The sequence below is a fragment of the Dasypus novemcinctus genome, chromosome 3, assembly GCF_030445035.2.
Source record: "Dasypus novemcinctus isolate mDasNov1 chromosome 3, mDasNov1.1.hap2, whole genome shotgun sequence".
Classification (NCBI taxonomy): domain Eukaryota; kingdom Metazoa; phylum Chordata; class Mammalia; order Cingulata; family Dasypodidae; genus Dasypus; species Dasypus novemcinctus.
Genome location: NC_080675.1, coordinates 136,690,648 through 136,711,730, shown reverse-complemented (window position 1 = coordinate 136,711,730; position 21,083 = coordinate 136,690,648). Strand labels below are relative to the sequence as shown.

Sequence of the window (21,083 nt, the reverse complement as noted above, 5' to 3'; positions counted from 1 at the left end):
AATCACTGGTGTAGGAATTCAAAAGAACTGAAGCACCATGTTCTAATCAGCACACACCACACAGATCATCACAGAACTTTCAGAACAGCCAGGGTTGTACAGGCTTCCTTGAACAGTGGTATTGCTGCATCTTCCTCACATTAAGTCACTTTCCTAAAAATTCAGTCCATTACTGCTTCTGCCCTCAACCCACCCTATCCCTCACACACATCCCCACACCTCAAGGAAAAGTACACAGAAAGCAGTTCTGCATCTCTAGAGACCCAAAGCATAGGAGTCCACCTGGCACACTCCCTTTAGAACAGAAATTTTGGAAAAGGAGTATGTCTGATGTGTCTCCTGTCCACCCTGCCCCAAGCTCTCCGGCCTGCCTGGACCACCTAGTATCCTGTGTGGGGCCCGCCCCAGGATGCCCACACTGCCCTGTCCCACCACCCACAGCTCGGAACTCTTGGCTCTCTGTCCTCGACCTCAATCCAGCCTTGAGCTCCTTCACCTGGGTGTTTGCACCCATCTCCCTCCTCCCAGCTCTCAGCATCCCCTTGTTGCAAGCAGACACTTATCTGCCAAATAGTGTAAGCAAACACCTGGCCAGAGGCTACCCCACAATGGGAAGTGAGGATTTTGTGTGCTTTTATCAAACTACTTAAAACGCTTGTCAGGTTTTCATTTTTACATTGACTTGTAAGGCAGCTCAGAGCTAAACTGAATGCTCACATGGATGAGCTATTTTTATATGGGGTACCTGACAAAACAAGCTCTCCTCTTCCTTTTGGCCTCTGACTTCTCACACTTAGTTCAACCATGCTAGCTGTCATAGCACTTTCTAGAAATAGGCAATGTAGAACTAAAGTACAGTTCTTTCCTGCCTCAGAGAAACAATACAGTGTTAGGGACAGAAGAGCCCTACGCAATCGTATACTCTGATATACTTCTGTCCTAGCCCTCAGATTAATGCTGAGGAGTTTATAGCTAATTGTCACTAGCAAGCAGAGAAATTAGATGAACGTGGGAAATGAGTGTTTTTCATAATGCCAGATATGGACAAACTGATGACATTCCTACTATTTTAGTATTAAATTATTTTTTCTTTGTGAAATGAGGTTAGCAGATGATAGCCATTCCCTAAAGATAAATCTTTTATTATGGAAAATTTCAAGAACAAAATAGAATAGCTTTAACAATTATCAACTTTGTTTATACATAGCAAAAAAACAAAAAATACCAGCAAGCCTGTGTTGGTCCTGAAACTTTTGTTTCCTATTTCAAACAAAATCTACAAGTATACGAATGACGAGGCTGCGCCAGCCTACAAATCTGACAGAGAACACTGGGATTAACTGATTTACTAACTTGTCCCCATTTGTACAGCTGGCCAGGAAGAGAACTGGCATGAGGTGTGCCATAATGCAGGCAGCGCAGGCTGGGAGCACAAACCTGGCCAGGCCTCAGTGGAGGCACACCTCAGACATGTACCTGCAGAAGACCCGCAGTGCGGGCAGCCCTGCCCAGGCCATTTCATAGACACAGGGTCGGCCCAGCAGTCCCACCCAGGATGACCAAAGCAGAAACCAAGAACCCACAACCAAAAGTCACTTAATCTCATGCTAGAGCAACGGTATCCCAACCCTGGAAGGCTCCAGGAACCCCAAATCATTTCAGCTCAGAGACTTCTAGAAGTTTCTACATTAATTCCTTACCCACACCTCCCCAAAAAACAACAAACAGGTATGAATGAATGATGAGAATTGGTAAAGTGAAAAACCAGCTACTCATCCCTCTCCTAGACCCCACCAAACTATCAGGTGGAAAACTTAAACATCAATGGGAGTGGTAAGGCCAGGCACTTTCCACACTTCCTGTCACAAAACCATGATGAAGAGCAAGTGAGACAGTTTAAGTGGTAGGGTTTTAGAACTTTATAAAACTACACCAATGCAGGGTGGTGGCCATTATTTGATAAAAACAAATATTCTTTAAAGGACTCACCCAAATGTTCAGTTTATATAGAGAGTTGATTTCCCTGAAGATATCCTGAAGCATCTGAGAAGACTCCAGCAGCAATGCCTAAAACAATAATAAAAATCATTGGAATCAAGTAATGTTGCAGGTGTCAGTTTCTGAAAAAGCTTCAATCTATACATTTGGCTATTTCCTCCACATTAAGCATGAGAGGAAATAACTCAGGAAACAATGAATTTCCGCCACAACACATGGGCTGGGAATTTTCTTTACCAACAGGGAATTGAGGTCCCAAGACACTTATTCCAAAGACCAAAATTATGTTACTCTTGGCAAAGAGGCAAAGCACATTTTTCTCTTCCCCATGGTAAGAACGCTTAATGGCTCTGAATACGAACAAAATCAAAGGCTTTATATCTCCCTTCACTACCCCCCACCCCGATGCCTACAACAAGAATTTCAAATTATCTGAAAATCTCCTTTTCAAATTATCTTACACTGAGCTATTCTCTTCTTGTTCACGTTTTCCCCTACTTAGTTTCTCTACCCCATCTGTGAAGCAGTTTTTCTTGCTTCAATTATTCCCATGCTGCCATTCCCAGTTCTTTGTGGCATGGACAGCTGACCCTTTAGCACCTTACCTGGAAGCCAGCCTGAAGCGGAGTGGCACTACAACCAATCCTAAAAATCAACAAAATGGCCCGACCACAGTTAACAAATGGGAGTCTTAAGTGAGGACATGCACATGAACCAGTGGAACAGTGGAACAGAACAAACATCCGGGCGCAGAACCAAGTGTTCCTATTAAACAGACCCAAATACATTTAGTCAAATTCTGGTAGGTATGCGAGGTTAAATGGTATTGTTTAGTTATTTAGGGAAGTAGAAAATCTGGATCTCACCCTCTCCACTGATGAAAAAGTAAGCTCCAACTAGAATCAAACGAGTGCTAGAAGAATACACAGTTGAACAGTATTATATAACATAGGAATAAAAAAGACCTTTTTAAGCATGATATAATAATCTGAAATATACAGGACTGAGACATTTGGCTGGCTACTTTTTTAAAGTCTAAAATAAATAAATGGCAAAAACAAAACAAAAATGAAAACAAACCCCATACTTCTGTCAAAAGACAAAATTAAAAACTAGTAAAAATATTTATACACAAGATATAGAAAAAGGTTGCTATCCTTACGAAACAAAAATGCTTTAAAATCAGCAAGATTAGTATTACCCCAAAAATGAACAAAGGAAATTATTATGCTGTCCATAAGAGAAAAAATAACAATAAACATATGAAACTATAGAAGCCATGAAAATAAACAATTTTAGAAAATTGAGATCTTCTTTTTTACCTATCATATTGGAAAAGATTTCAAAGACAGACATACAGCCAATGTTATAGTCAGTCTCATGATGGGAAATAGAAAAATAATTCTGTAGCCACATAGGCAATTGTGTTAGCTTGCAAAATGGCATAGCCTTTTATACAGCAATCCCATTGAAGAATTTATTCAAAGTAGATAATTATGTAAGCAAACTGTTTCTAATTTGGGAGGGTGAAGGTTGCTGAGGAGTGAATGCCTAAAGACCCATAAATAGGAGACAAGTTAAGCAAATTATATAGACACTGAAAATAAAGATGGAGATCTATAAATACAATAGGAAAGATATCCATAAGCATTTTATTTAAAGTTGAGGTAAATGACCATGTGCAGTATAATTCCGTGCGCGCGCGCGCACTTGTGCGTGTGTGTCTTCCTAGAAGCCCAGAGAAGCCTACAAGGATGTTTAGCAAAATGGTTATGATTACCTCTGGTTACCAGAATTTTACATGGACTTGCTTCTTTCTTTTCTTACATTGTTTGAATTTCATAGAGTAAGCATGAATTATTTTTCTAAAGAAAACTATGCTGCCATTTAAATTTTTAATCAAATGTTTATACTTGTAAAGCAATATACTATAAAAATAATGTTTACTTTCCTTCTGGGTCAACTGTCCTCCCTTATGTGTGCTACATATGCGCTTATAGTAAACAAAGGGGGATCTCCCTTCTTACCTCTGAGGGGCACTTTGTCCTTGACTTTGGGTTCCTAAAACACCCCTGTATCCTCACTACAAATCTCCTTTTTGGACTTGGGCTAACTCAAGTTTGTAACTTGTGACCAAAGGAATACTACCCAATAAAGTGCTTACTTCTATCTTCCAACTTCTCAATCATCCCATTCCATTTGAAAACAGAACAATAAATGCTGTAATCATATGGATGAAGATTTGTCATACCCAAATTCATCTAATGTTTATGACCTACAGTAGAAGAAATAAGCTCAAAGCTAATATAAAAAGGGCATAAAACCATTCCAAGAGACAGGTAGGGTCATTTCTGACAGAGGAATTGAGAAGAGACTATATCAATAAGAATAAAAACAAGGGAGACCTAATTGTCCAGATGGACCATTCCTATGGTTAAAACACTCCCCATTATAACATGTTTAACCACATCATAAATTTATTTTTATTAGGTTATGTTTATATCTGAAAAGCTTTTTTTCTGTTTAGACTATCAAATACAGAAATGTATTCCCATAATGTGCCCATGAGGTTCAATTTATTTCCAGTAAACAAATGGAGTCTTCTCATTGCTTTTCTTTAAAGGTTCAGGAGTTCCATGTAACTCATGATGAATCCTCCTAATACTATAATTACAAAGCTGGCCAAAAAGCCATACTCCCTTATAGATGCACAAACCCCTTTATAGGTGTGTGTTAGATATAAAATATAGACCTAATTAAACCCTTTTGCTCCAAAAAAATCCCTAGAAAGTAGACAAAGGACAAGAACCATTATCCAATTTCAGAGATGAGCAATCTTAAGACTTAGTTTAGACTAGTATCTGGACTCAGGGCACAACCCAGACAAACCCACAGCTTCCCCAGGGTCAGCAGCTGTCCTCTCTGTGCAGGGCATCTCTATAAAAAGATGGCTGGGGCGGAGGAGAGGGGGAGATGACAAGCCAACATCTGAGTCTGAGACACCCTAGGAATTAGGAGACATTGCATTCAGGGAAGCTAACAGCACAATGTTTTAAAAGGATGATCCTGTTTTGTCACTTATTATTCCTGTGGACTCAGTCAAGTGATTTAATCTCTCTGTGCCTCAGTTTCTTCCTCTGTAATAATGCCTACTAAAAGGTCTATTGTGAAGATAAAAGGAAATAATACACCTAAAGCAAAGGTGGTCTTGTTTAACCTCCAGCTGGGTCAGAGAAGTGGTGATAACAGCTCATGGTAGAAACTCATTTTTTGTCTGCTAATAGCAAGGTCCATAGAAAACTCTGGAGAGAGTAATGTCTTCATTTAGGCACACCTTTCAAAATGCAGATTTTAAACATGGATAAGATCCTTGTAAGCAAAGAGAAACATATTCTAAAGGTAACTGTAGCTTGTTATTTAGAAGAGCCTTGCCTTCACTGAGGTAGCCTTCTCTGATACCATACAATAAATCATTTGGCTGCTGTTATGCTGTGCCTTTTCTGGGGTATTTCAAAAAGCATAGGTAAATGTTACTGAAAGGCAGCAAAAGCTCCTACCTAAAATGCCTGTCACCATCAACAGGGTGTTAGAGCAAACTTGCCTTTTCTGTATCCAGGCACATCCTACTGACTTGGGGGAGTTTAAACATACCCTTTAACCTCCCAGAGCCCAAGATTGCTCATCATCAGGGAGAGATAACACTTAGTTATTCCTGACGTTGTGTGGATTGAATAGGGAGTAGAGCTAAAGGTCTTAGCACAATGCATGGAATGCAATAAGTATATCACCTTAACAGCAATTAAGAAACAAAATCTTCATATGGACCTTAGAAAACACACATTATCTGAATGATGCAAGGCACTTTTTCAGCATGAGGGTTTTGTGGTTCCTCCACTTTTCACTTTTCCCTTGGCTTACTCCCCACAAGAGTGTGGGGCCAACTCAAAGGAGATCTGAGGAGCCACGGGGGTCTCAAGCCACAAACTGCCTGCACAACGCATTTGGCTGAAACTTCACTACATGCCACAGATCCCAAGTGGCTGAGAAGAAATTTGCCATAAGTTTTCATTAAAAGGCAGGGAACAGTGTAACACAGCCCTGAAGCTTTGCCCTAACACCATCTGTACGAGCATAAAAGCCAGAATATGGGGCCCATATGGGCACCATCCCAAGTGTTTCTGCTGCCCAAAGTTACAAAAGTACTTTCATAACGTAAGACCAAGCAAAACAAAGCAAATCTATTAGATGTAGTAAAGGATGAACAAAGCATACTCCTAGCTTGAAGTTATCACTAAAGCTTGATACATTTATAACTAATTGCTTGAAACCAAAAATCTAAGACATAAGGACATGAATCAAATAGTTCTTCAGTAGCCCTAAAGAGACATGGAAAGGGACAAAAAGAGAGAAGAAATTTCAAAAGCAAAATTCTCCCTACTTCCTCTAACTTACATGGCTTGACAAGGATTTGTCGTTCACTTGATTTTTTTGAAAACTCTTTGAGAACCTTCCCATTGTAAGGGCAGCCCAGTGATTGAACTCCAGGTCCTCCAGGAAGATGTCTGATTCCAAGGGAAAGTGTTCAATTTTCTGTTCATGGCTTCCCCACACTGACTTTCCAGCTGGAGGCTGGGGACTGGGCCAAGGTCAAAGAAGAGGCAACAAAGCCTAAGCCTTCAATATTAAAGTCTAAGGCCTTCTGAGATAAGAAACAACATACTACCACGCCCTTTGCAGGGCAAAGAGAAGGAGTAAATTCTGGTAGAAAAGCTCCAGAAATCCCAAGAGGTATTACATGGTATTTTAGACTGCCAGGCTGACAAAATCAATATACCAGAAATAGGATGGCTTTTACAATAGGGATTTATTAGTCTTCAACCTCACAGTTCTGAGGCTGAGAAAAATGTCCAAATCAAGGTATAATGAGGTGATGCTTTCTCCCCCAAAGACTAGCTTCCAGCCATCCTGGACTCCCCTGTCACATGGCAGCATCTGCTGGCCTCCTTCTCTTCTGGGTTTTATTACTTTCAGCTTCTGGCTTCCATGGCCTTCTCTCTCTGAATTGCATTCTCTTATAAAGTACGAGGATTAAGAACCACCCTGGGCTCCTGCTCTCTCATTCACTCTTGCCTCTGAACCCGGACTTCAGTTGCCTTCTCCCCCATTTGGATTACCATGCAAGTAAAACCTGGGCATTTATAACCTATCATGGGAAATTGTAGCCTGCAAATCAGCTCCTTTTTATCACTTTTCACTCCCTTCCTCTCTACCTGGGACCCCTGATCTGTTATTTTCTCCCATTTCTCTTTCTTCCCTACCCATACCGTAACTAAAGTAACCTAATCAAAAGGCCCTTAACTGAAATAATCTAAAAGTCCTACTTACAATAGATTTACACCCACAGGAATGGATTAACTTTAAGAAAATAATTTTCTGGAGTTTATGCAGCTTCAAACCATCACACAGAAAAAGAGATGCTCAGTATTCACGTGGAAAATGCTAGTTTATACAAAGCTAAAAGAGTTTCTCTAATGCAGAACATTTCAGATACTTTAACATGGTAATGTCGATTATGAATCAGGGACTCTGATTTGTACACAGATTCTTGATTACTTTATTTCTGTGGTCTAAGTCTCAAGACAAGTGCTCCATAGAACAAATTTTGGAAAATAATAAATTCTTTCACACAAATGATTATTAATGGATCACTGTGCCCCACTGCACTCACAATTAAGTGACTAAGTGCAATCCCTGTAAATGATGAGTTAATAGTGCAAACTATCTTAGCAGTAACTAAATACTTGTTTACTGGCAGGGAAAGAGAAATGATACAATTCTGCTGCTTTACCTCACTCATCTTTATATGCCTCAAAACTGGAAAAATTGAGAGATATCATGAATTCCTCATTATCCATTGTTCTCTTTTATTCTCTCAAGACTTCAAAAACACTTAAGAGAAAAATCAATTAGTCATACACAGTAACTAGACTAAAAGCTCTATGAAAATAGGGACCCCACTTTGTGCAGGCCTGTATCCCTGGCTTAGAACAGTGCCTATGCAAGGATACTCCAAGATATTTGATCACATGAATAAAAGCATGAATAAACAAAATGGCTTTAAATATATCATTAACACATTATTTCAGGAAGTGGCCAAAGTATACATTCTATATTTTTATATTTTTAAGTTGATTTTGAAATGCTAGTTCTTTAGAAAATCACATTTTTCTTTTCTCAAAGAAGCTTTGTTTTCCCATTTCATTCCCACCATAATCCCCCATCCTTTGCAACTCTCACACCAAAAAAAGAGAGAATTAAAAGATATTTTTCCTTATGACTTCTAAAGATTAGAAGAAACTTTTGTCTCTAGACCAACTACAATATTTAGTCAACTATGATAGCCAATTATTTTCAATAAAAGCCCAATTAACTAACATTCAAATACCTAGGATTTCAATTAATCAGAACTATGCAGAGGTTCTCCTTTGGGGTAAAGAAGAAAAAACATTCATATTTTAGAAGGAAGCAACTACATAAATAAAACCTTTTATCACTGAGTTGCTTAAAAAGCAACTGAGCATGGAATACAGGTATCAAGAAATATCCTATACTGTTACTATCCCTTCAATATTCTAAAGATAATGCTTAAAATAACCCTGAAATTTGCAACATCTTCAAATGAACAAATAAAAACTTACTTGTTTTTGCTAAACTCAATCGACTATGACAAAACCTGACAACTCATTTTAGATACATCTGGAACAACTGAGTTTCTTTTTTAAAGGGAGGAAAGGAGGAAACAACAGTCAAATGCTGTTCTAAATCTCCCTGATCATTCAAAAAATTGCATTAATTAGACTCTTCTCTATCCCAGTTCCCCACACAAAGTAGTTAGTGGCAAGGGTTTCCTCATATTTTGGTGGGGCTATCTTCTGATCCACTGCAGCAGTCCCACCTGCTTGTCAACTCTACTCTACCACCAGAGTAAACAGGCCAGGACAGTTATGCCCTCACCAGCATTTTTCTAAAACCCTTCAGTGGATTGATCCTCATTCCCTGCAAAATTAAGGCCAAGTTCCAAGGCTACAGGAATCTCTGCTGTCAATCAGAGAACAATACCATTTCACATTTATACCTTCTTTCCCATCCCCAAAGCAAAAGGTTTTATGTGGTATAATGGTTGGAGAACAGGGCACAAAGGCTTCGCCTTTATAAAGTATTCCCTCATTCTAAACCCTACTCTGTATCCATCTATCTGTCTTATTCTCACTGACTCATTCCAAATTGGATGCAATGGGCAAGCACAAAGTTGCATAGTACCAAGAGTGGAACCTGATGTGGACACATAGGTAAGTGTTATTCATCAACTACCTGAGCACTTCCTTTGGGAAGCTGAGGTGAGAGGTTACCAGACAATGAACAAAAACAGAAGGGTGGGGTGCTACAATCATCGCCAGGTACTGAAGTCAGGGAAACTCCATTGGGGTCCCTGGCCACTGCAGGCCTGAGCTGGGAAAAAGTTTAGAGTGGACAAGGTGGACTTGACCCCCGGAACGAGCAATGGAGGCTATGCTGGGGTTCTCCTGGCCAGCTGGAGGGCACGGGCATATGCCAGCGTCCTCAGGTTAGACAGGGGCCACACACAGAGCTTCATCCTGCTAGAAGCAACCCTGGGTTTCATCCTCCCCCGTTTATTCTCACTGTCACTCCAGCCTTTCACCTGAGGGCTCCTCCTCCACACTAATTCCTCAGGAACTGCTTCTATAACAAAATGAGCCAACAGAAGGACATAAAAAGGAAACATGACTTTCCCCAAGTAGTAAACCACCCGGTTTTCTGTGCCAGTGGAAAATCCATCATCTGTAATGAAATATCCCAGGGCTACAGCCAGGAGAAGTAGTGGGCTTCCTATTTAGGGGGCCAGCTCATGTGAACACACACAATGGTACACTCCTCCTGCTCTGGGAGCCCAGTTCTCTGGTGCTATGCACCAACACAAAAGAGTGATGGAAGAACCAAGGTGCACCAAGAAATGTCATCGGCCTCTTGGCAACCTAAGATGGCTATCACAAACAAGAACATGGGGTTGTCTGGGAGGATGATCCCACTAATCAAGAATAAATCTGGAGGCAGCGGACTTGGCCCAGTGGTTGGGGCGTCCGTCTACCACGTGGGAGGTCCACGGTTCAAACCCTGGGCCTCCTTGACCCGTGTGGAGCTGGCCCATGCACAGTGCTGATGCACGCAAGGAGTGCGATGCCACACAGGGGTGGGGAGCCCCACGCGCATGCCCAAGGAGTACATCCCTTAAGGAGAGCCACCCAGCACAGAAGAAAGTGTAGCCTGCCCAAGAATGGTGCCACCCACACAGAGAGCTGACACAACAAGATGACGCAACAAAAAGAAACACAGATTCCCGTGCCGCTGACAACAGAATAGGACAAAGAAGATGCAGCAAATAGACACAGAGAACAGACAACCGGGGGGAAGGGGAGATAAATAAATAAATCTTTAAAAAAAAAAAAAAAGAGTAAATCTGCTACTCAGCCGCACATAATGTGGAAATCAGGAACACTTATTTTTGATCAACAAGAACCTGTCATCACTTGTGCCCTGATTAACAGCTATTGTATCTCTCAAAATTCATCTTTCAAAAGCAATTTTTGCTGTCCTAATCTCTCCTACCATGTGAAATCTGGTCTTCATAAATTGCCACCTTATGTATTTTCCAAAGGCTAAATACTCTCTCCTCTTTTTTCATATGGCCAATGATTCACTGCACATTTCAACAACACCACCCTCCCCCAAAAAAGAAAAAGAAAAAAACTTTGTCCTCTCCGTACCTTGTAAAAGTGAATTCTCTTTAATTCTACATGTCCCTATCTGTCATCCCAAATCTCGCTGCTTCCAAGAAGACTTCCTTGCCCAGTAGTACCTTTTCTTGCCATTCTTCAAACCTTATAGATTTCTCTGCATAATTTGGTAATGAATGACAACATGTAGTATTCCTTCTAATACCCACTCCATGTGGTTAAACGACTATGATAGACAAGGTAGACTGCAGCATCTAGCATAAAGCCTGGCGCCAAGTCACCCAAGGCCAGTGGCATCCTCAGTCCCTCATTCCCATGTGGCGTGAACGTGGGTGAATCGGGCCCTCGAGCCTGATTCTGCTCGTCTCTGAATGGCAGCGAATAGGGCCTCTCTTCCAAAGCTGATTCCCCAACTGCAGAGCACAGGCCTATAATAAACACCAACTCCCTTCTGCTCCCTGAGTGTGTTCTCTCGGCTTTCCTAATTATTAATAGATTAAAACCTCCCAGAGTAGGGTCAGGACTCAGGCCTTTCCTGTATTTCTTCAGGCAAGTTCACAGTAGTGGAACCTGATGTGTGATATAGTTTAAAAATACTCTGTTCAAGTTAAAGGCAGTTAACTTCAGGTGATTGGATTTCAGAACTTTTTTCTTTACAACTTCACGTATCATACAAATGTTTTTTTTATCTTATATAAAAATTCAAATATACATAAAAATAAAGAGAATAGTATAATGAAACGTATTGTACACAGCATTCAGCTTTAACAATTATCAACTCGTGGCCAATATTATTTCATCTAGACTCCCTCCTACTTCCTCTCCAATCCCCACTGGGGGTTGCTCTGAAGCAAATTCTAAACATCATGTCATTCCAATATAAGTATTTTATAAAACTAGTTTTTATTCAGAAAAAGAATACGGCTGTTTTCATTTAAAAAGAAATAATTTAAAAGCTGTGCTCATCAATTCAAGTTAGGAGTCTCTAGTTCTCTGTTCCCTGGGGCACGCAGCAAGGCACATGTGGCCCAAGAAAGACTCCACAGGAAGGAGGTATGGAGCCTGGTGCCACAGGGCTGGCTGGGTGGCCACGGGCAGGCCACCTGCTCTCCTTGACCTCCACTCCCACAAGAGGAAACCAGGATTGTTGGGTTCTTCCAGCTCGGTGGCTCTGATGCTTCCAGCTGCCTGCTCATGTTCTGCCCCCGCAGTACCAGTACTTCCCCTGTATGTTCCCAGTGTTTATCACTGTGGTTCCCAGCACCAGCAAGTCCCTACTTGTTTTCAGTCACCCACAGAAAGAAAACATTCAAATAGCAAAGCCTTCTCCAGGAGCAAAATTCCTCCATATTACCCTTTTATTAAAAAAACAAAAACAGAAACACTATTAACACTTTCTATTATCTTTTGTCTCCAGTCTCTTCAATTTAAAAGCTTGTCCTGCCTGAGTCTCTTTTATGGTCTCCATCCTTATGGGGCAAGTAAAAGCAATTCTCCTGCCCACGCCTTGCCCCTTGGATAAAATAAACTGCAAACCTACAGTTTTCACCTGCTAAAAATCATCAACGCAGGTAGATGGCTTTGGGGAGAGGGTGACTCCCCAGAGGGTCCACTGCTGCCCTCTCTAAGGTAACTGTGAAATCATCAAAAAATTATTTGGGGCCAAATCATAATTAAAATATAAAAACACACAGATAATTAAGCAAATTATCCATCTCACTATGAACTTTGATTTCTCTAGATCTGTAATGTCCAGTGATAGCTACAACCTTTATGTGACTACTGAGCATATGAAATGTCGGCAGTCCAAACTGAGATAAATTATAAGTATAGGAAAGTGGATCTGCCTCAACTGATAGGGTATCCACCGACCATATAGGAGGTCCAGGGTTCAAACCCAGGGCCTCCTGACCTGTGTGGTGAGCTGGCCCACGTGCAGTGCTGATGTGTGCAGGAGTGCCATGCCACACAGGGGTGTCCCCCACGTAGGGGCACCCCACGTGCAAGGAGTGCGCCCTGTAAGGAGAGCTGCCCCATGTAAAAAAAAAAGTGCAGCCTGCCCAGGAGTGGCACCACACACATGGAGAACTGACGCAGCAAGATGACGAAACAAAAAGAGAAACGTTCCCAGTGCCGCTGACAAGAATACAAGCGGACACAGAAGAACACACAGCGAATGGACACAGAGAGCATACAACTCGGGGAAAGAAAGGGAGAGAAATAAATTAAAAATCCAAAAAAAAAAATAATAATAAGTATAAAATACAGATTATGAAGACAGTACAAAAAAAGAACAAATTATTTCATTAATTTTTATATCAGTTATAGTTTAGAATGTTAACATTTTAGATATATTGGGTTAAATACAACATATTATCGAAATTAATTTTCCTGTTGCTTTTTTGTTTTTTAATGTGGCTACTTTACATTTTTAAAAGTATACATGTCTCATATTATATGTCAAGGATAGTGCTCCCCTAGAGTCTAATTCCCTTTCACAATAGCATAAATATACTGTAGGTCAACCCACCTTAACTAGTATTATTTGAACACAACCCTAAAACTAAAATTAATTTACTTGGATTTCCTTCTTGAATTTTTTGTATAGTTCCCCTAATGGTTCCTGCCAATTCCCATTAAGACTTAAATATTTAAGTGTTCCAGTAAGACAATCACAGCTATCTCGAGCCTAAAATGTCTAATCACCAGATAGCACACCCCTCCAGACAGAGTCAAAACACTTAACTGTTGTGCTATTTAAAAAGCAATTCCCAACCCATATTTTTTTTAAATCTCATTAACAATCACAATAAATAAAATAACTTCTGGCTATTATGACCTTGGGATATTAGAATTTTTACTCTGTGCAGCTGGGAAAATATTCAAATTCCCAGTTCTGGATGGGGTGTAGGGTATATGGGAACCTCTTATCTTTTTTAATGTAACATTTTTTGTGATCTATGTATCTTCAAAAAAAAAAACAATTAAAAAATTAAGGAAAAAAACAAACAAACAAATTCCCAGTTCTACCACAGGACAAGGGAGAGCAATTGGGGTGCTACAAAAACCAGGAGACTAGTCACTCACCTGCCTTCTCTTGGTTTCCAATACATGAAATGAACATCTAATTAAAGCAGGGATTGAACATTACCAAGAGTAAAAGTGTGATTTTTTCTTTTTTTAAGGGAACACTAAATAAGCATTATGCCTCACCTCTGAACTTCTATTAACTTTAGGGTGTTTCCCAGCTATGTTTACCTAATGGTCAACAGGGGTCAGAAGTTGTTAGAATAATTAAATTTTTAAAAAGTGACTGTACAGAAAGGATGAATTTTTAAAAACCTCCATTAACTAGTCCAGTGCTACTCAAAGGTCAGCCTGCAAATGGTTTGTTTCTGTTCCATGATTAGACAAGCACAGAAATTGAGAATAAATATTTAGAAACATTTTAATAGCAATTTGACAGGGTAATTTATGTTAGTTGAATCTTTTTTTAGAAGTTTGTATTATTTACTTTTTTCAAATATTTTATTTTTATTGAATTTCACAAAAGTGTGTCAGCCTGCAACAGATTTTAAAATTTAAAAGTGGTCCTTCCTTCCAGATGATTTGAGAAGCACCATTCTAGACCAATTCAGCAACATCCTCAATTCACTAGTAATCCCTCTCTCTATATTTGCAGGAGGAGGTGGGAAGGGAAGACAAAGAATAGGGGAAAGGGAGCTGCCACTTTACATTTTTTGGGAAAAAGAGAAAGCACTTAGAAGAAGGTGAGTAAAGCAGAATTATTTCCATGACATAGCTATGATTAGGACATATAACCGATTTTTTTATTTTTCCCTCTACAATTAAATGTCATAGTTCTTTAATTCTAAAATGCCATGGGTTATGAGCCACACTATGATTTAATAAGTGTTGATGGGTCCTGATTTCAACATACAAACAAACATTCTTATCTGAAATGATTATACTCCAAATGAACAAACATTTCAGGTGTCCATTACATGCACACGCAAGAAAATTAAATGAACGTCTTTTTTAGAAAGACTTTAAAGTTGAATTTAAAAGCTAAAAATTTCTAGATAACTAAAGAGCCCTCCATTAAGTACAAATTATGCCCCTCCAAAGTGTTCTGGGGGACAATAAAGTGAGAAGGAGACAGCCCTTAAAGAATTCGCCATTTCGATGGGGAGATATAATCTATCTTGGTACCTTGATATAAAATATCAAACCTCCTCCCTCATGCCCACACCAACAGAGGGACTCTAAGAAGGGGCTGCTTCCTCTGCTCTGCCTCAGACCCAAGGTTAAGGCATGGGCATGGGGTTGGGTAGCTTGTACTCAGTCCTGCTTGCCCCAGCAACCAGCTGTTGTGGAACCTGGCAAGCCTCGGTGTTCTCAGCTGCAAAAATGGTATAATAATGCTTAATTGGTGAAGAGTTTTTCTTTGGCAGTGATGGAAGAGTTTTGGTAATGGATGGTGGTGATGGTGGCACAACTTTGTGAAAGTAATTAACACCAATGAATTATATATTTGAAAGTGGTTAATATGGGAAATTTTATATTGTATATGTTACCAGAATAAAATTTCCTTAAAAAATGTAGAAGTATACTACAAAGACTGAGCCCTACTCTAAGTAATGGACTACAGTTAATAGTATAATTATAATATTGTTCCATCAATTGTAACAAAGGTACCACACTAATGCAAAATCTTAATAGAGAAAACAGGGGCAAGGGGGTGTATGATTTTTATAAACCTACAACTGCCCTAATTAATAATTAAAAGAAAAAAAAGTGATAACAATATATACCCGTCAGGACTCCTGGAAGGATTAATTTTGTTGTTGTTGCAAGATCCAGGAATTTGGGCAAGTTGTATTTTGAACAGGGGCAGGGCAAAAAGAACCAAATAAATCAACCCAGGAAGGGAAGTAGATTCCTGGCTAAAACAGACCTTGGAGGAGGTGGTAAGGGCTGAGCTGGGCTCCTCCATCCAAGGATTCTTCTCTCAGCCTGGAACATGGGCAGATAGAAAGGAGGGAAGCCTGGCAGGAGGCACCTCAGGACCTCTGCTTTCCACAGGGGAGATCCCTGTGAAAAGTGGGGGCCAAGGAGGTTAGCGGCAAAGTCCGTGCACTTCCCTGAGGATCGTGAGCGTGTGTGGACCAGGGGCCACGTGGGATGAGGGTCTAGCCCAGCTGGGAGGCATAATGGGTGCGCTGGCCAATCATTAAGGGCAAATCCAAATGACTCTGTCAACCCATGGCAGAAAGGCCATGCTTGGGTTGCTCAAAGAAGGCCAAGCCAAGAAGGAAGGGAAAGCAGGGGGTGCCTAACTGAGTGGGAGGATGAGAAGGGGTTTTGATACCAAGATCTCGGTGAGGTCAGAGGCGAGGGGCAGGGGGACTAAATAAGACATTTTGATCAGGGTGAACAGTAAATGTCAAGAGGGCATAATTTCTGGGAAAACCACACCTGCCTTAGGGTGTGGTTATAAAACTGGCTACTGAACTGGAAGGGATGACTTGAACAGAGAGCTAGTCAAGAGTCAATTTGGGGCCAGGTTGCTGATGGGCTTACCGTGTAGGGCAATATAGCTGTCAGCTACAAACAGGGAGAGTCTGGGGCCGTGGGAAGTGAGAAGGATCGGCTTCCTTAAGATGCCAGACACTGGCCAAGAGAGGACAGCACAGGGCTGGGAAGGGGCTGAGGCAGTGACAGCAGGACCCCTAAAGGTCAGTGCGAAGAGGGGCCCCCAGACCCCTCCTCCAGACCCAGGCCACAGGGAGTGCAGCAGAGGGGGAAAGCCGGGGAAGCCTGGAGTGAAAATGCAGATGGACAAGGAGGACCGAGGGATTAGCCCAGGTCCTGTACCAGGGTGGTTCAAGAGCAGCCTCGAGAACAAGACAATACAGAGTATGTAGACGCTCTCTGCCAACTGGAAAGTGCTGGTGCCCAAATGGAAAGCCATGATCACTGTCCCATTCTCGTTTGAATACCTCTCTCCTTCCAGGTCCCATGAGGAATTTTCAGAGAAAGGAGGAATATAATCTGGCTTGTTCTCAGGCGTTTTCATAAGCCAGGCCACCCATTCTGTTATAGTACTAATCGCACTCCACTTGCAGTGCTTTACATGTAAAGCTCAGGATGAAAGTGTTGCCAAGCAGTGTTCTGGGCTCATTTTGTCACTGGTGGAACACTCACAGCATTAGGAACTGCATTTACATGTACGCCCAGGAACTCTGCCTGGTACCACAGCTACTGGCACAGAAAAGTTTGGCAGAGGGCAACAGGGTAAAGCTTCATCACTAAAAAAAAGCAAGGCCCCCAAGGGTAAGTATGTGGAGAGGAGCTGTCAGGCAATTCAAAACTCCTGCCAGGTGAGCTAGTCCCTTGAGAAATCAGTCACACCCTTCATCAAGCCAGAGAACCTGGAAGGAAGAACAGAACTTAAGGAATTAGAAGACAGCAGGTATCCACCATGCTCTTGCCAGGTAACAGGCACTAGGTCCAGCACTTGCACAATAAATGCAAAGATAATGAAAGATGATTCCTGGTACCCATAATGCCCTTAAGTATTTTGAGTAAGTGACAAGGCCATACACCATAAATAAGAGAGACTTAAGAGACACAACCAAATGCAATGGATAATGAATATTCAGGAATTTTTATATGTAATCCTGGTTCAAGTTATTTTTAGATGTGATGATTATATTTAAGAAAAAGAGCCCCAATCTTTTAGAGTTACATACCAAAATATACACAGATGAAATCATGTAAGGTTGAGGGTTTATTTCAAAACAATCGAAGGAGGGGGGATTTTAGATGAAACAAGATTGGTCATGCTTGCTAATCATTGAAGCTGGCTGATAGGTACATGGGAATGCAACACTAACCATTCTACTTCTGCTTGACATTTTCCATAATAAAAAGCTAGAAATGAATAAATAGGAAGCAACACTTGAAGGTAAAGTACTTTGTTTTTAACCTACTTGTGCACTATTGCACAAACTAAAAACTCTGAAAATGTGTTTTTAAAAATAATAGACTGAAGGTTTTAAAGACAGATCAACAGTTCCAAAGGAAAATAATCTTTTAAGTTTTCTAAAGAAGCAAGACTGGCTGGCTGTATGTACCTGCAGTCACGGTTGAGGAGATACAGGAAGTACATCTGCCCATACAGTGAGTCACCTTGACATCAAAGTTCGGCACTTTTCCCTCTGATGACATGAAGTAAGTTTGACTGATTCACAGGCGTGATGGGCAATAGACTCCTGTCATGCTTTGCTGCCCAGCTGAGGAACCAAACAACGGAAAGAGGCCAAGTGTCAGGCGCATCTCCAGAGCACCCTCCATGTGACCGGCATTTCCCATTTTAAAATTACCAGAGGAATGGCAATAAATCAGAAAGGAAAACAGCTAATAGCTGCTCTAAAAGTTTTACAGCCAATAACGTAGATGTGATCATCACCAGCTGCCACCAAGTCTGTGAGACCCACATCATGGCCATGTTGAGCACAGCTGGGTTGAAAGGTGACTGTCAGGAAATAGAGTCAAGGTTAAGAGAACCACCCACCATGCCTCTACACAGAAAGAAAAAGACTGGAGATTCTTCCATCACCAAAATCAGAAGGTACCCACCACCCTGGTACACTTACCACTTAGCACTCTGGGAAAGTCTGGCTTATGCCAGTGGCTCTCAATAAGGGGCAATTTACCCCTGAGGGGACATTTGGCACCATCTGGAGAGATTTTGGGTTGCCACAACTGGAATTTGGTGGGTAGAGGCCAAGGATGCACTTAAAACATCCTATAATGCACAAAATAGTCTGGCATAGCAAAGAATTATCTGAAAACCAGAAAGAGCTGTTGGCCCAAAATATCAATAATGCTGAAATTGAGAAGCATTGGCTTAAATTATTAAAATTAAGGACTAAAAGAAAATTCAGACTTGTTCAGAGAAAGCTAACCAAAGCAAAAATACCTCACCCATCAAAAAGCTGTATTTTTAAAACATTTTTATTTTAAAATAATTTCAAACCTACAAGACAATTGCAAACTAATGCAAGATCCATACAGAGAACTCCAACATAACCCCTACCCAAATACCCAGATCCACCAACTTCTAACATTGTGTCACATTAGCCATATACCTTTCTTCTAAAGGTCCTTTATTTATACATTTCTACTCAATTTTTTAAACAGATGTATTTGCTGCCATGCTTTCTGGTATAGATCCTATTTTGTCCAGTACTATAAGAGGGGTCAGATGCTTAAGAGAATACAACTGCCAAGACAAATATTTGCTTTTTTCCAACTGCCATGTTTACATAAGATTATTCTGTTCTTGGTGAACTGAAAACTAATTTGTTGACACACTTGGAACGGGGCCAAAGAACAGTCTGGCACCCTCCCCTGTGGGTGGTGAAAGGGGAGTAAGAAGGCCAATCCCCACATATCACCTAAGCTTTTGGATGGAACCACTTTCAGAAACACGTTCTTATCAACAGGCAATTCTGTTACATTCTCAACAGCACTGGAGAGTTTGAGAAGAAGAAAGAAGGGCAGTGTCTTAAGAAAAATGCCAGAAAGGGGAAAGTAGAGATGAAGAGAGAGAGAACAATTTTCACCAAAGAATTTAACAGTTCTTTGACCTGAAGAAGGTAGAAAGGAAACCAAATTCATGCATGATTATTGCTCTATCGACTGCAGTTTTAAAACCTGGAGAGAGTAGGATCTTTCTCATGATTATTATAAACCCTGAAATAGGACCCACACCTGACCTCCACAATGACCAGTAATAGCTTCTCATTTGAATTATACTGTTTACATTCACATGTGGAGTGTTTATATAACAAACTCTGGTAACTGAAATTCAGCTGTGCCCATCTTAGACTAGCATAAAATTTCTCCCATATGCCACAGAGCTTCTGCTTTTCTCAACCATTCCCCTTTACCACAAATATGCAACCATCGTGAAAATTACTACCACCAAGTTAACCTGCTCACATAGGAAGCAAAGAGAGATTTCTGACTAAAGCCCTTTCCAGCCTCACATGTGAGCTTCCAACAACATTCCTGCAAGATGCCCGAGCATCAAACCCAAGAAACAATCCTAAAGTCCTAGCAATTCTGGGCACCAAATTCATGGGCTAACTCCTCTCTTCCAGGATGAACTTTCTCAATCTCCTACTTTCTTCTAAAAAGGAAGTGAAGCACAGGAGTCAGGATGTCAGGCCAGAGATGGACATGTTGCCTTTCCCTGCCCCGAGGGTCCGTACTGTCAGAGACAGACGCCAGCATCTGCGTGGACCCTTTGGTCCTCCCATAAGAGTGCATGGCCACCGCTGGACCTCACCAGGTAGCCTGAAGAGCATTAAATGGTGGCCCCCAAAGACATGTAAACATTCCGACCCCTGGTACTTGTGAATGTGGCTTCATTTGAAAAATAGGTCTTTGCAGATGTAGCTAAGGATCTTGAGATGGGGAGAGTTTCCGGATAATCAGGGTGGACCCTGTAGCAGTTTGCTATGGTTATGAACCCAAAAATAGATATTGGATTATGTTTGTAATCTGGTCTGTACCTGGGCGTGACTAAGTTATGATTAGGGCTTTGATTGGTCCAAATCATTAGGGTTTTATCACAGATAAAAGGCATGGCAAAGGATGGAGTTGAGGGTTTTTGATGTTGGAGTTTGATGCAGAAGCCTTAAGCTGGAGCCCTGGGAAGTAAGCTCACAGAGGAAAGAGAAGCCAGCCCCAGGAAGAGAGGAACCCTGATCCCAGGAAGAAGGAAGCCCTAGGAAGAAAGGAACCCTGAGCCCAGAGAGAAGCAAGGTCCTGGAAGGGAGGAACCCAGGAAGCCTGAACACTCGCAGATGTCAGCAGCCATCTTGCTCCAACACATGGAAATAGACTTGGTGAGGGAAGTAACTTATGCTTTATGGCCTGGTATCTGTAAGCTTCTACTCCAAATAAATACCCTTTATAAAAACCAACCAATTTCTGGTATTTTGCCTCAGCACTCCTTTGGCTGACTAATACAGGCCCTAAATTCAATCACATGTCACATGTACCCTTAAAAGAGGGATGCAGAGAGAGATATGAAACACGGAGTGGAAGAGAATGAGGCAAAAACTGGCATGATGCAGCCACATGCTAAGGATTGCTGGAAGCCACCATAAACTGGAAGAGGCAAGGAAAGAGTCTCCCCTAGAGTTTTTGGATGGGTACAGCTCTACTGACACCCTTATTTCAGACTTATGGCCT

The 21,083-nt window shown here is 41.1% G+C and overlaps 1 protein-coding gene across 11 annotated transcripts in view; it reads right to left on the bottom strand.

The window, feature by feature from the left end:
• The window catches only part of TLN2 (talin 2), a 476,435-nt gene that overhangs the window by 270,200 nt on the left and 185,152 nt on the right, over window positions 1–21,083 (bottom strand). For 9 of the 11 annotated variants that reach the window (XM_058294297.2, XM_058294301.2, XM_058294305.1 and 6 more), the window contains one exon: window positions 1,990–2,067. The gene's annotated coding sequence lies outside the window, so the exon portion shown is untranslated. Of the gene's footprint in view, window positions 1–1,989; window positions 2,068–17,950; window positions 18,110–21,083 lie in introns of all 11 variants that reach the window. The other 2 variants (XM_058294300.1, XM_071214228.1) reach the window with 1 other exon arrangement.